Below are 16760 nucleotides of genomic sequence, written 5' to 3' on the forward strand. Positions count from 1 at the left end.
AACTGCAGCAGCCGCGGGAAAAAGTGGGCTTCAGAAGTGCCGCTCCGAAACGAGACCAAAGCGGTGCCCCAGCGTTCCCGGTTTGTAGGTCACCGGTGTCTAGCGGTTAGAACAACGTCGTCGCTGTGTGTCGCAAGCGCGCGAAGTAAACAACCGAGGGCGGTCGAGGCCGCCCAGTCGGTCGGGCCCCGGTAAAACCGAAAAATATGCCTCGCTCAGCAATACTCACGCACCACGCGGCGAGGGGTGTGGTTGTGCTCTACTGGCGAACCCGCCTCGGCTGGGCTCCGCCGTTCGGGCCGCGGGCACAAGTGTGAAGAAAGCTGGGGCTTACAGGTGGCTCAAGGCGACCGGGGCCACGAGCGCGAGCTGTGCGTACGACCGGAACGACTTCGGACTGGGCACTCGACGACCGACTGGCCAGCCGGAAGATGGTAAGAAGCTCGATCTCGGGGCACTTGCACACTGGGTCAAGGCGGCTCAGTGATCGTTGCGAGTTGACATTGATCTTCCATCAATCGACCGGGCTGGTGGTGTGTAAACACACCCGGCGCAGATAACCCGGCAAGGTGTGATCTTGATGACAAGATCGGTTAATGAGGCGCACATGACGGCAGGTTGGGCTGGTCAGGCTTAGTGGGGGTTGGGTATTGAGCGGCGATAGCCTTCCGTACCGTTTTTTAAGGCCGCACGCGATTCGAAACGAGGCATCGAGTAAAATGTGGAGCGGAATTTCCGTTTCCAATCCTCATGCGATGTAGCCTTTGGTGTAGGAGGTTAAGTACTTCACTTTTATTGAGCACTTTATACTCAACTGTTGTGCGATCCAACAATTCGAGTAGCACAAGACAAGCTCGTTCATCCGATCGGGTTGTGTGGCGACAGTCTTAATCGTAGTTATGTTTGCATTAGGGCCATAAAAGGGTGACGAAAGGTACGAACTGTTCGATTTCAAACTGCATTTTTCAATCGCGCTTCAAACCGAAGATGCGATCGACGAGAATCGCAAGTGTCAAAATTAATGCGCCTTTGGTTATGCAATTTGTCGCACATCAACAATTCCGTTCAATCTTCTTCGCGGCGCGTACAGAAGAAATGCATTTTACATGTGTTGCACCGCAAATATAAAATTTTGCTGAAAAGGAGACTGAAATTCGTTAGTTAGCGTATATCGCCCAGTTTGTCAGCTTTTGAAGCATTTCTGGGAAGATCGCGTACTGCTGCTGTTCGTGCGAATCGTGTCTGGCGAGGCGTTAACAGGAAACTTTGCCAACAACGGCCGCCGAATTGCTCCCGTTTGTTTACTCAGCTGTTGCCTGGAATTGTGACGCTTTTAGCCCGCGCTCCGCTTACATATAGCGGTGCGTGTTGGTTAACATCCGGCTCAGTTCGCAAGTCTCGATTAGAAGTTGGTACGATGCATTTTTTGGGCAAGTGCTGTTCACTCTTCCTGCTGCTCGCCTGGTGCAACGGTGGTAAGTTGACTTTCGGCCCCCGGAACCTGGCCTTGCCATTAATCCGTTTTCGTCCGACAGCACGCGCACTGGTAGCACCGAACATTCAAGTGTGCCCGGATTACGAGGAAATGACCTTCTCCTACGCTTGTGAGCCGACATGTGACGCAAAGACGTGCGTCATCACCGTGGACACACCGACGAGGGAGGGCTGCGTGTGCAAGTATGGCTACATTCGAAAAGCCACCGGTCAGTCTTGTATACGCTCGGCGCTTTGCTGAGACGATGTAGGGCACGCCGAAATGGTTGGCGGAATCAACTATGGGGAAGTTTGCTTTGACCGGAGACATCATGTGTAGTTTATTTCATTATAACATACATCACAAGCCATAACATCATGAAATACAGTACGTCTAACGAAACTTAAGCTTTGTTTAATTAAAATAATTTAAAAATGTTTTAGAACCCCCTTTGATCGTCTAAGACGTGTTATCCTTATGCGCGATAGATCGCTACCTGCGCTACTAGCGTAATTCAACTAAGTGAGAGCGACAGACCTCTTAGGTCCTTGCGTACTGGATTTGGATATTTCTGCCCCAGAGATATGATCTGAAATGGATCACAACATTCCTTTCTTCTTTCTCTGATTATTCCATGAAAGAATTGGAACGTGATTTGTAAGATATTGATTTTTATTCCGAAGAAGTAATAGGCGTGCTCTGCAATTTCCGCTCACTTCATGACGATTACAGATGGCAGACTCCATTAGTAATCCAGACAGTCCAAAGAAATTTTCTCCGGCAGCTCAGGACACTGGATGGTCGGAACACACAGCCCTGTATCCAAATTGCGACTGTAGTCCATCTTGCAGATGCAGGTGTTTGTCACCATTTCACATTGCCCTTGGCAGTTGTAATCGCAGTCGGAAGTCGTAGTGAATTCCTCCATCGGCGAGCACACTGGAACCGAGCGACCGGATTGAACAAACAGTGCTAGGAGCACCACGAGCACACCGATTCTAGCCACAGTCACTTTCATCGTTCGGGAGCGTTTGGTGTACAGTTTGCTGGGCGGACTCTTCAGGGCCATCTAACAGTCTTCGTTGGCGATCGTAATGAAATCGTACCGTTTTGCTTTACGATTCTGTTGACGAGTGCTGTTTCGGTTGCTGGCACTCAGTAATGCAAACAAGAAGCAGCTGTACAAAGTCGCGGTGTATCATGGCCCGGGCAGTGGCCCGTGTGCCATTATATCCTGTAGCTCAATATTATCTCGTGCCATCGCTCTGTCACAATCGGTATAAATCATTTCCATATTGATGTTGAATAATTTGAATTATTCTCGATATTACGGCATCGCTTTGGAGTATTTGAGTTTAATTAATTGTTGATGTTTGAGAATGTTAATAAGCAAAGACTATTTATGAAACATTTGGGTTCTATGCTCACGAAAATCATAATGTGTATCGTATCAAGATTGATTGCGCTCATTTGTGGGTTTACTCGTTTACCATCTTGTGTCCTTTATTACCGAAAAATACACTGTCTTACTATCGTCACACTGCACTACGCCAAACAGGGGAACGAAAACGCGTCGGCATTACGCAGAACGGCCACATCCGGGGCGATTGTTGTTTGGAGCGATTGTGTGGTTATACTTAAAGTACTTGTACCTGCAGTAGGGCATTGGTTGTCCGGGACGCACGTGTTGGTGGCCAGAATTTTCGAAAAGCCATCGGAACAAATGCATATATTAGTCACCCCCTTGTAGTCGCAAGGAACTCCACAGACGTAGTCGCAAGGGGCATTCAGGGTGTAGTCCGAATTCGGTGGACAGTCTGTGAAAAGAGGTTATAAAGAGATGCTGCTCAGTGGCGGCTTCTGTCGGCGGCAATTGGTCTTCTTACAGGAGTCCTTCGACAAGCTGGGGCCCGCGAGGAGCACGATGGTCCAGAGGAACGTGGATGTCAGCATGGTGGCCGTTGGCTGCGGGTGCGGTCAGCAAGTGGCAACCGTTCGTTTCGATATATTTTTGGGACTAAGACTGCGCCCTTGGGGATGCCATCCGAACCCTACCAGTCCGTCAAATTGTACTGTAACGAGACGTGTTCGTACAAATCTGTTTAAACATCGCCCGGAAGACGTGCGAAGCTCCCAGAGCCAGATATTGTAACACAACTTCGGCATCTGTTATGCGGAATAAGAACGTTCAGCAAAAACTAGAAGTACCAGAAAAAACACAGAAAGCCAACATATTTACAAGTTTGGCTCATTAAGGTGTAAGACTGAGTGACTGACTGGCTCAAATGGCTTTGTGCTTGGATTCGTGATCAACAGAGTAGCGTAGTATTCAGGGTCACGGAAAAAGTGCAAGAAAATGTGCGATCTTATAAACTTGAGATTTTTTGAAAATGTTAATTTTGTTTGCCACATTTTATTGTGTTTATAGTGAGTTCAAGAAACTCACCAACATACAATGTATGCAGAGTAGAAAAGCGATATAAATTGTCGAACCAAACCATTTCAGTTCCCGTCGCTCACTGATGGAGCTAAAAACTCTTCAAACAGGAACATGGCAATCTGTATTCAATCCAAACTCAGTTTGGGCTCAGCCCCGACGAGGGATTAAACAATCGGCATCGGAGCAGTCCGTACGCGCGATAACGAAATAAAAACGTGCTGACCAACCGCGTGATTCTCGGAGTTCAGGTGACGGCACTTCTCACGCCGGAGACGTGCCGAGCAATGTCACGTGTGATATTATGCGTGCCAGCACGTCACCGGTGCTGTCAGTAATTAGACACCAATTCTGGAAGGCACCGTGGCCGAACCACCACGTGTGTGGTTCCATTTCGCGCTTGCAAAAGCACGGCATTGGGTGTCGATTGGTTTTGGCAACATGTCGGAGATGCAGCACAGCACAACAACAACAAAAAACCGGCGAAACAACGATTCAATTCGTTTGGTTCGCCTTTGATGGCCCCGTATTCCAGACGTGCCGATCGGACCGCCGGGACGCTTTTCGATGGCGGTTCTCGGCGCTCTCTCGTCGTGGGCTCGTGACGCGGAAAACGTACAGCACAATGACTGCGATTTAATTAATGATTAGAATTAATTATCGGAAAATTGCTAATTTTGTGGCACGTCGAACGTCAGGGGTCTCAAAGCTCGGGCGGAACTCGGACAGGCTGGGCGGCCAGCACGAGGGTGGAGACATTTCGCCCGCTGGGGCACGGGGCATGGAGTTTAGCGAAAGTGACCAGCAGCAGCGAAACGGTCGCTGCTGGTCACGACTCGGTCGGTGGCCGCGTTTTGTGACGATGCCCCGTCTCGTGCGCCGGCATCGTCCAGTTTGGCAAAACATCCGTCCGTCCCGGCAGAACGCTCCCGGAACTCCGTTTGGGGCGATTTTGGAGCTGTTAATGGCCGCCGAAGCCCCGCGATGGAGCTTAGGAATCGTTCAAACTTCATTATTCCAACGAGCGCCTCGGGGCACTTGGTTCGGACGGCGGTCACCTCGCCGGTTTGCTAGCGGCTAGGATTATGCGAACGGCTGAAAATGGCCACCACTAGCGCTTGTTGTCGTGCTGATGGGCGTGGGGCGTTTATTGGGCGTTGGCGTCCTGCGCGTCCAGTTAGTTGGCTACCGCGAGCTGATGTTATCATCGGTGACGTGAATTAGATTTACGGGTTCGGGTCGCTGAACAGGTGTGACGTGGGAATTTCTCTCGCGGCCAGCCTGCCAGCGGCGCGCGGATGGATGGATGGGTTGTTAAATTCCGTCGGGATGATCACAAGAAATCGCCAGCCCGTGCTGCCGTGATCACACTAATTTGCACGGGATTTGTACGCGCACGAGCAGATTTGCGCGAAGATTTGGCGCCCACCAATTCGGCGGCTGGCCACTTGACGGAAGACATCGATGGTTATTAGTAGGACCTTGATCGACAGGAGGCGACACGCGGGCTAATCGCCTCGCAACGTCGGCAATCCCATCCACGTTCGAGGCACGCTCTTAAGTCAATAGCATTTATTAGCGGCACCACTTACGGTTACGGTTGTGATTAGCGGTGGAACCGATGATTAGATGGCGACACTGACAGAAGGCGACTATGTAGTCTGGCAATGGGAGTGACATTAGCGTAGACGCTTCCCTTAAGTAGCGAAATGGTGAACGTCGGCGAATGTTGTTTGCTTCATGTTTGCCATTGTCGAGTATTTAGCAGCATGTTAATTAATGTTAAATTAAGTTGAATTGACTGTTAAATTGCGAAAATGTTAACGACTAGGGAGGGTTATGAAGTCAACGACTGATTTGCCCAAAATTTGTTTGTTAATAAATTCCAACGCCCATTACACAGAAAAAATGTAGTTTTGGACTTTTATATATCTCAGTCTCTAGGAGTACTCCTCGGACCACTGTTTTTTTCTAAATTAGGTGCGATGTAGTTTGACTATTTTACTTGTCTAACATGTCTTACACCTTAGAAATGCCTTAGGTCCACCAGGATGCGTTTTCAATCCGACTTTGCTTACTGAATTATATATTGACCAGGATTGACGACGACACCGAATTATGTTTAATTCAAGTCAGCCCTGTATCTCTCGTCTCTTACAGGCTCCTTTTATCCTTTCCTTTCTTTTATAGTCGACCTTCACAAAAGAAATTAATCTTGTCAAAAGCCTGAGCATTACAGACATTATTATTCGAATATTACAATTACAGAGTTCAAACATTTTAGGATTCTTAACAAGTCTTTGATAAAAGTCAATTATTTTTCAACTAATTGGCAAGAGAAGATCAAAGGGGATCGAAACTTGTTGACAGGAGTTCAACATGAAAAGGGTTTCCTTGTCGTTCATTAGAGGCCACCCTTAAATTCAGACTCCTTTCAAACACTCAACGATGTCGGACTCAACATAAATGTGTTGTCTGTAAAATGTTTATGCATTTAACCAGCTTTTCAGTGATTCGTTCAGTCAAATCCCTTAACCAAAACTCAAAGTGACATAGGGGAACTTCCTAGTAATTTGAGAGAGTGCACGTGGCCGAGGCCATAACAACACCTATCAACCCGGCGCCGGTGGTGTCTCTGGTGTTCGAAACAATATCACAAATGGCAAAGGGAAAAGGGGAAGCAAACGGACGAGCGAATAAACAATGCACAAACCTCTACGTTGATCCTGTTAAGGGATCTTGAAAACTGAAATTTTTCTTACCACCTCCGAGGACCTTCGCCGGTTGGACCTTTTAACCCCGAACAAGCCCCGGCAGACGGAAAACAATAACAGCCAATGAGAAAACTGCTGAACGGAAACCGCAGCCAAAACAAAACCACCAAAACCAAACCCGGGCACCCGGGGAGACCGGGTGCCCGTAACCGGAAGAGCGCAGATGGTTCCGGGATGGTTTGTAAAGTAGCCGACCGCGGTCATATTGTTCGGTACAAAAAGTTATTCGGGAGTCCCAGTGGCGTAGGAGCAAAAAAACAGCGAAAAGAAAAGGAAAGGAAACACTAGCAATAGGGATAGGGGTTTGAAATTGGTAAACTTTTGATTAAATTTCATTACATCCACCGTTGGCTCCTGGTCCGTGACTTTCGCTATCCGATTCGATACGTTGCTGCCAAGGGGAAGGCCGGGAACGGCGAAACCCGGGGCCCCTCCAGAAAGGATGCTCATTGGCTGGTGACCCAAGGGGCAACGTTTGCCGGCTGAGATAGGCGATAGGCCTTTGCTATGTGCGCCCCCTCAGTTGCCGTCAAGTGCGTGAAGGAACCATTTTTCGGACGAGCCGGAAAGCTGAGTGGATTTTCCATTAACATCATCATCATCATCGTTGGAAGGTGCCATCATTATCGTTGCCCGAAGCGCCATCATCGCCCTGCAGCACGATAAATGACACGCCGGCTTTACACTGGTGACGTTTGTCGTCAGACTAACTTTCCGACGTCCGCTTCGTTCGCTGTTTGCCGTGGGTCGCGGGTGGGATTATTGGTTTACGGGGTGCGAAAGATAGAGTGTAATGTTTCACTTTTGCGGGGCCCCAGTGGGGGCTCTTGTTTTTGGCTTCGTTTGCTTTCCGCAATTTGTCATGCCGGACGAATGGTGAATGACAAAGTGGATCTCTATTACGCTACTTGAACAGTGCAGGAATCGAACGTCAACCGTTTCGCCAATCATTAGGCACGTGCACACTTTAAAGTATCCTACCATTTTTGAAACAGTAAACAAAGTAAAACTGTCTTTTCCAACCTTTTCTGTCGCAAATTTAAGCTCAAGTGCGGCCGTCGGCACAAAAGTTCCATTTCGATGTTGTGGTAATCGCGTCGGAAAAATCCCTTTTCTTTTCGGTAGCTCCGTTTCGTTTAATAGATAGTTATATTTGCACGAATGCACTGACGAATAAATAGCAATTTGTCCGCGCACTTGTTACACTTTGGGCCTCTGTTGCAGTTTGCTGCGCCATGGCCGAAAATTAAACAGTTTTTGCACTGCATGGGTGCGTTGGGTTTGCTGTAGTAGTCCCATCTGACACGGCAATGGTTAACGGCGATAATTTGCCGTAGTGATGGCAGATTTGTTGCCCCTTTCTGGAAGTGTAGCAAGAATACTGCATGGTCGGTGTATTTCTTCTTGATGTTCAACTTTTTCACCTCAACTGGCTGGATGCCCTCTTCTAACAGGAAGGCTTTTGCCTCCTCGCAGGAGCAATCGACTAGGCCCCTTAGTACGATTTTAGTAGTTTTTTCCTCCTCCAGCTGGTAGGAATGGAATTGTTCGTTTATTTTTTTAAAATGGCTGGTCACTTTTTTGTAGTCAATTGCGTTCGTGCAGCGCACGACAGTGCCCTTTCTTGTACTTGTGGTCGTGTATTTAACTACGCCTGCCGCTATTATTTTAAGGTGTATATCAGCTGTGTTGCAACTGACCGTCGTTATTGGTGGTGGTGGCTTTAACACACTTTTGTCCGTCACTACACTTGTCGGGGACCATGGCTTCCCCCCCGCTTGTCGTCCCTGATCGTCGTTTGACATCGCCACATCGTCGCCACTTCGATCACTAAGCAACGCAAAGCGGTTGGTGGTCGCTGTTTGTAACGTGCTGATGGTTGCTGGGCTGAACACTATTGACCCCGTCTTCTTTACTTTGGTGATCCGTCCCTTCCCCATACTTGCAGGGTTAGGAACGATCAACGCTCCCCGTTTCACTCTGTATTGTTGGTTTGTGCTGTTGGGACTGCTTGTTCAGGTACGTCTATACGCTCCGGTGTCTGAACAGCTACTGACTATTTTACTTGTCTAACATGTCTTACACCTTAGAAATGCCTTAGGTCCACCAGGATGCGTTTTCAATCCGACTTTGCTTACTGAATTATATATTGACCAGGATTGACGACGACACCGAATTATGTTTAATTCAAGTCAGCCCTGTATCTCTCGTCTCTTACAGGCTCCTTTTATCCTTTCCTTTCTTTTATAGTCGACCTTCACAAAAGAAATTAATCTTGTCAAAAGCCTGAGCATTACAGACATTATTATTCGAATATTACAATTACAGAGTTCAAACATTTTAGGATTCTTAACAAGTCTTTGATAAAAGTCAATTATTTTTCAACTAATTGGCAAGAGAAGATCAAAGGGGATCGAAACTTGTTGACAGGAGTTCAACATGAAAAGGGTTTCCTTGTCGTTCATTAGAGGCCACCCTTAAATTCAGACTCCTTTCAAACACTCAACGATGTCGGACTCAACATAAATGTGTTGTCTGTAAAATGTTTATGCATTTAACCAGCTTTTCAGTGATTCGTTCAGTCAAATCCCTTAACCAAAACTCAAAGTGACATAGGGGAACTTCCTAGTAATTTGAGAGAGTGCACGTGGCCGAGGCCATAACAACACCTATCAACCCGGCGCCGGTGGTGTCTCTGGTGTTCGAAACAATATCACAAATGGCAAAGGGAAAAGGGGAAGCAAACGGACGAGCGAATAAACAATGCACAAACCTCTACGTTGATCCTGTTAAGGGATCTTGAAAACTGAAATTTTTCTTACCACCTCCGAGGACCTTCGCCGGTTGGACCTTTTAACCCCGAACAAGCCCCGGCAGACGGAAAACAATAACAGCCAATGAGAAAACTGCTGAACGGAAACCGCAGCCAAAACAAAACCACCAAAACCAAACCCGGGCACCCGGGGAGACCGGGTGCCCGTAACCGGAAGAGCGCAGATGGTTCCGGGATGGTTTGTAAAGTAGCCGACCGCGGTCATATTGTTCGGTACAAAAAGTTATTCGGGAGTCCCAGTGGTGTAGGAGCAAAAAAAAACAGCGAAAAGAAAAGGAAAGGAAACACTAGCAATAGGGATAGGGGTTTGAAATTGGTAAACTTTTGATTAAATTTCATTACATCCACCGTTGGCTCCTGGTCCGTGACTTTCGCTATCCGATTCGATACGTTGCTGCCGAGGGGAACGCCGGGAACGGCGAAACCCGGGGCCCTCCAGAAAGGATGCTCATTGGCTGATGACCCAAGGGGCAACGTTTGCTGGCTGAGATAGGCGATAGGCCTTCGCTATGCGCGCCCACAGTTGCCGTCAAGTGCGTGAAGGAACCATTTTTCGGACGAGCCGGAAAGCTGAGTGGATTTTCCATTAACATCATCATCATCATCATCATCGTTGGAAGGTGCCATCATTATCGTTGCCCGAAGCGCCATCATCGCCCTGCAGCACGATAAATGACACGCCGGCTTTACACTGGTGACGTTTGTCGTCAGACTAACTTTCCGGCGTCCGCTTCGTTCGCTGTTTGCCGTGGGTCGCGGGTGGGATTATTGGTTTACGGGGTGCGAAAGATAGAGTGTAATGTTTCACTTTTGCGGGGCCCCAGTGGGGGCTCTTGTTTTTGGCTTCGTTTGCTTTCCGCAATTTGTCATGCCGGACGAATGGTGAATGACAAAGTGGATCTCTATTACGCTACTTGAACAGTGCAGGAATCGAACGTCAACCGTTTCGTCAATCATTAGGCACGTGCACACTTTAAAGTATCCTACCATTTTTGAAACAGTAAACAAAGTAAAACTGTCTTTTCCAACCTTTTCTGTCGCAAATTTAAGCTCAAGTGCGGCCGTCGGCACAAAAGTTCCATTTCGATGTTGTGGTGATCGCGTCGGAAAAATCCCTTTTCTTTTCGGTAGCACCGTTTCGCTTAATAGATAGTTATATTTGCACGAATGCACTGACGAATAAATAGCAATTTGGAAACCACTTCGGAAAGGCAAGGCAAACCATCTCCCCCGAAAGCAGCGGTGCCGGTAAAAAACCATTTTAACACAAAATGGAAACACGTTTCCACTGCAACAGCCGGAAAGATACCACCCGGGCTAAGGCTTCCCAGGGGATTCGTTTAAGGACAGTCCGTACTCGCCCTTGCCACATCGCCGTTGGGTTGTGAAAATGTTTGCCTCACGAAACGCGTGACGTTCGGCGCACGGAAAGCAACGCTCCTTTAGAAACTCCCCGACGTCGTCGTTTGAGGTTTAGGTTCGCTTTGGGTTGGTTCGCCGCCGTGCGCCCTGCCTTGGACGGGGCCGGTTTCGATTACTTGGAGCCACGAAGCGATGGCCACAGGTAAATCTTGGCTTGTTTTCAGTGCATTCTGCAGCGCCCGAGACTTCGGTCCCGGGTCCGCTCTGGGCAAAAAACCGTACGACCAGATGCTGCACCGACCGAACACGGCGTTTTAGGGAAGAGGGTTTTTAGAAACCGATACTAGCATGTCCGAAGGATGTGTTTTCTATGCTTCTTATCGCGTATGTTGGCACAGAAGAAAAAAAAACCCATCGCCACTGCGAAGCGTGTTCTGATGTCACCGCTTTAACATGCGCCGTTTCTTACGGTGCAAAACCTGCAGTCCGGCTTTAATGAAGCTCCGTGAGGCACGTTCCAGAAATTAATTAATGGCTGCACAGCTCCATTTCGCTGGCCCTGCTCGTAACCGGGCCGCAAAAACGCGGCCACCGCTTAACCTTTTTGTTTGTTCGTACGAATCAATTAATGTTTCATAAATAGTGTCCGCACACCCACGGCACGGGAATGTGGAATCACTTTTTCCGGGAAAGCGTACGGAAAAACGAAACATTTGCCTCACCAACCGATGGCGGCCATATCGTGCTCCTGTTGTGGGCACACAATTTGCGGAAAATATCATCACTCCTAGTTCTGAGAATATCTCGGACCAGACCAGAGGGCCACCGGGGTAGCCAGAGATAGGCATGGTCACGTTTAATGAATTTAATCAACTTCAGGCCGGGATCGGGAATTGGAATGGAATAGTTGATATGTTGTTAATTTAATAAAGTTGTGGAAGATTAAAATTGAACACGGAAAAATCGAGCAGTTGGAAACTGCAACAGATGTAATCCCAGCTGAACGAGGAAGTCAAACTAAACGAACTAGCGTTCAGGTACAACGTGAACCGCGTCGACAACCGCAAACCAAAAAAGGGATCCAAACAATAGGGAACAGTAGCGGTGGAACAGTGGAAACATCCGCAGCAGCCGCGAAAGTAACGAATGAATGGGGTGCACTGGGGATTGAGTGCATTTAATTCACTCCGGCCAGCAGCAGCCAGCGCGGGACTCAGTGGCACTTGGCACCCGGAATGCGGTAAGCTTTGATGAATCCCCGTCCGGGCGTGCATCGCACGGTGCAAACGGAAACCATTTGCCTGCCAAAAGGGCCGTTTCCGGATGAGCCGCCCCCCCGGGGCAGCAGTGGCCAACACTTGTCGTCGGTTTTTGAGGTTCGCCGGGCGCTCCGGGCATCGGGCCAAAAATGAACTCCCGTGGGCAGTGCCACGTGGGTTAATTATGGCTGTTTGCTAATGATCATCGTCGATTGATGATGGTGCTGATGGGCCGATGGTGCACGTGCAGTGTTGGCCCGGTTGCCGCCCGACCACGTGGTGCGGAATCACAACGGAACGGAACGCCAGAATTGTTTCCCGCCTCGGCTGGTCCGGTGTGCGGCCAGGCAAAAACGGTCAACCAATAATTGATAGTGTGCGCCGTTCGGTGCGCGGCTGGGGGCCTCGCGTAAACCTCCGGTGAGTTCAGCACGTGAAGTGAAAAAACCGCAAACCGAGCTGCAGGACATCGATTCGATTATTGACATAATCCCCAGAAAGCCATCCGTGGCGTTTCGACGCGCGGCACCGCTGGCAAAGGGATGGGAAAATTAACAATCGAATGCTGCTTAATATGGCGTTAAACTTTGCGCTGCCAAACGGTGGCCGGCTTCAAATATTTGCTGAGCCTTTTTTAAATGTTTCCCATTGAATGTTAAGCCACCGTTTGCGTACTTTTCAATCCGTTCCGTTCCGTTCCGTTCCGCTGTTTGATGTGTCAACCCTGGCGCGTTATCGTTTCCGGCCAGCGCGGCCACCTTCCGTCAATCACCGCTCGTACCGCATTAAGTCAACCCGTGTACCTATGTGATCTGTGACTGGGCGCGCAAGGATATACGTTTATTTTCTCGCAGGTGACAAAAGGGCTGGAAACACAAACACACTTGCTGGCTGCGATCGGTACGTCCTGTTTTATGAGCTTCATAAACGGATGCGTCACTGGCGTAGCGTTGCTTGTTGCATACTTTCGGGCGTTTTACGCACCGTTTGGTGCATTTCGGGTTTCCATTAGTTGATGGAATTTGGTCGGTGCGGTGTGATGCGGTTGTTGTTTGTTGTTCGCGTCTATGTGCCAGTGCCACTACCAAGCCCACTGTGGCATTGTTTGCCGGCCAACAAAAGGACGTAAATCTGGATAAAGAAATAGCGTCGGACGGATTGTATGGAAACCTAAAAAATTAATTACCCTACAAATGATGGGAAGCATTTATGCAGAGACCGTGTACTGGGCACGCAAGACGGAACTGAGCCATCGAAGGGTGCCGAAAGGTGGTAGAAAATAAATATAGATCGGCCACTAGGATAGCGGGGCCTCGGACGGTCCGTTACCCAAGCAAACACTGGCGCCCTGCCGTCGCTGGTCTGGTATGATGGTTACAATAATTGTCAGAAGCGTCGGTACGCACCAGCGGGACATCTGACCGTCGCACTGGTGGAATCGAGTTTAATTAACTTGGCAAGTGGAAAATGAAGTGTAAAAATGGCTCCTTTTTATGGTTAATTAAAATGCTAGAAGCGGACCGGTGGGCGGCCGGGACGACGGCAGCACAGCAGCGAATAGAAGACGAACGGGAAATGTTTTACATGCCACATCGTCCGACCAACCACCGGCAGTGGACAAACAGTGACTGATGATTGTGGTCACCCCATTAGGACGGCACTGGGACTGGGACCGCCTGTGGCCAGCGTGGCTTAAGGAAGTTTCACCCGAACGCTCAAAGCGACCTGGCCGGCAGCAAAACCGTCGTCGTGCGACTTATGCTCATTAAGTGTAGTTGGCCTGAATGTTCCGTTTGTTGTCGTCACCGTTGGACCTGAACGGTCCTGGTCCCGGATGAATTGGTTGGCGTGGTGGGTAACTGGGACGGCGGTTGGAGCTCACTTCGCATCAGCAAAATAAATAACCGATGATGGAATTAAGCTTGGCTACGTTTTGCTCACAGCGAGCATCGTTATGGACTCTGGACCTGTGTGTAACGCGAAACGCAGTGCAGGCATTAGTGGAGTGGTGCAACTATTTACATAAAAAATGCCCTAGCGATTTATTTCAAAGGAGTCTTTGAAGCATTTATTTACTTTTTTTGTGTTATGCTTAGAACGTTTGTTATGTTGTCAACCATATTTAGATCTATCATGTTCACGCCGCCGTTCGCCGTCAATTTGGATCTATTGTTTTCTCATTTCGATATTTACCATCGGGATGGTCAACTATTTGGAACGTGCCGAACAGATCAGGTCTCCGAGTGACCGGCACCCGAGTGACTGTACGCAATTTCGAACTGTGTCAGAAGTATAACGAAGTTTGAGACGGCACCAATCATCTGCAAAGAAATAACACTCAATCGACGGTGGCTCGGGACGGAGGACGGAGCATACCGCGAATAACATTTCAAAGTCCAACGTAAACATTCCCGCAACGTTAACCTCCAGTCTCGTGTGGTTTAGCCACAGCAGGAACGCCTTGACCGAGTGATGGAAGTGCTCGTCCTGCCCGGCAACCAGCGACAACCGGTGGATGGCTGATTTTATTTTGTGACTCTGGGGAGAGAAAACATCAGAAACTCACCGGAAGCCGGTCGGTCGATGTTGGTTGTTGCGATGCCGAACCTCTTCCGAAAGCCCGTAGCAGATGCGTATCGCCAGCACGATTTCGATTGCGTTCAGAACGATCATGGCCGTGCCCATCAGTTCCAGCTCGTACGGGTTGGGCTGGCTACTGTGCAGCGAGTAGAAGAATGTAAATTGATAGAACAGCTGCAACGGAGAATCGGTAAGGGTAGAAGGGTGTGGTGATTCCGCAGTGGCCCGGACCGGAAGGCCGGCGTCTCCGGTGGGTACCTTGGAGGTGACTTCTCCGAGTAGAATCAGTAAATATATCAGCACCGGCAGGGAGTAGAATCGGAGCATCCGGCGTAAGATGCTGGCACACTGTTGATACTGCAGTAGGTGTCCCTGCAGACGCACCGCGACGGACGGCGCAGCGGACAGTCTTCGCTGGGCGTCGGAACGTGTGCAGACGGTCCACAGGTCGCCGAGCTGGTCGTTGATTTCCCTGAGCGTCGATCGCTGGGCAAACAGCAGGACGTAAAAGTTGTTCATATGCACCATGTTGGGAATAAGGGTGACCATCGAACACAGCATTTTGACGGCGCCCACTTCAAACTTGACCAGATACCCGTACGTTAGCACATACAGCGAGTAGATGGCAACGGGCAGCACGATGAGCTTGGTGAACACTTCCGCGGCTTCGGAGCACCGGACCCGGTGCCGGTGCTCCCACGAGCGGACGTTAGTTAACAACTCAATAAGAAGCTGCTGATAGTTCTCCAGAAACAGCAATTGTTGCACCCCGATCAGCACGCAGTTGCCGTTGAGCAGGAGCCCTTCCGAGCCGTGTATGACGTCTTGCATGCCCACCTTCGGGATGCGCATCCGGATGGACATCTTATGGTGCAGCCAGTTCAGGTAGACCCACAGCAGCAGCAGCACGTTCGCCGTCACTGCCAGCACTTTGCTCGCCACGAAACGCCCGCTCCGGAAGCTGTAACCGAACGGGACGATACCGGATGCGTAGCTGAGCAGCAGATTGAAGTAGATGCAAAACAGCAACATGACGCTGCCGCGCGTACGCTAGCGCCCGTACTGAAACGGTCGAACCGTGACCGAACGGACGATGAGTGTCCTGCTAGGCCGGTCCTCAAGAAATAAGACAGAAAGGGGGCGGACTCCGGGCGGGCTAATATCGAAACATTGCCGATGTATAATGTATTTTTCTCCTTCTACTAGGATGGACTGGATAGGCGCACCGGGAACACCGGGGTTGTCGCTACAACCGACGGCTGGCTGGCCAGCATGTTTACGTTCGTCACAAAATCAACAAACCTTGAATGTAATTTAATTAAGCAAACTCTTCTAACTAATCGCACGCAAATGGTGGTCGGTAGTGAAGTGACGCTCGACTCGGCTGGTGCTAATTGATAAGTAATCTAGCGAACGATTAATAGAGAAATTACCACAACCGTTCACCTGAAGCACGTTATTAATTATGAACGAGACGCACATTAGTCACCCGGGCTCGGTTCTGGTGGTGTGACGTAGATTAACGGTGGATAGTGCGTGCGATGAAGCTTCGCGCATGATTTATGGTTGATGTTCGTCAGTTCTATTTCGATGGCGGACCCAGCACCGGCGGGCTTGTGTATTATTCGCTGCTACCCAAATGAAATAAACAAACCCATCAATTCTTTTCTGTTAGCGCGCGGCGCGATAGAACTACTTGTTAGCAGCGGGTTTAGTTTGTACGATGGAGAAACCCGAGATCGAGGCAGATTCTGAAAAGTGACGCGGCAGGAGATAGAGCTTAAAGTGCCGGATCAATATGTGCCAACCCGTGCGCCTTGATGGCCCCGGGCTCCGCGAACGCAGCACTGTTGATCAATCAACTTAAGTGAGAAATGTGTTTGCGAAAAAGATACCCTAATCCCGGGCTCAGGCCCCAGCGGGTCGATCCGATGTGCGTTTGGTGCATTTTTGCCGCCAGGTTCCGGGGGCGCACTATGCACACTATCTATCATCGTCTAGTTTTCTGCACAATTGATTGGCTCCCGCTCTGACTGGCAGG

The 16760-nt window shown here is 49.3% G+C and overlaps 1 pseudogene; it reads right to left on the reverse strand.

Moving 5' to 3' along the window:
* Positions 1-14370: 14370 nt before the first annotated feature.
* LOC128270102 (uncharacterized) lies at positions 14371-15751 on the reverse strand (annotated as a pseudogene).
* Between the last annotated feature and the right edge of the window lie 1009 nt (positions 15752-16760).

The sequence above is a fragment of the Anopheles cruzii genome, chromosome 3, assembly GCF_943734635.1.
Source record: "Anopheles cruzii chromosome 3, idAnoCruzAS_RS32_06, whole genome shotgun sequence".
Classification (NCBI taxonomy): Eukaryota; Metazoa; Arthropoda; class Insecta; order Diptera; family Culicidae; genus Anopheles; species Anopheles cruzii.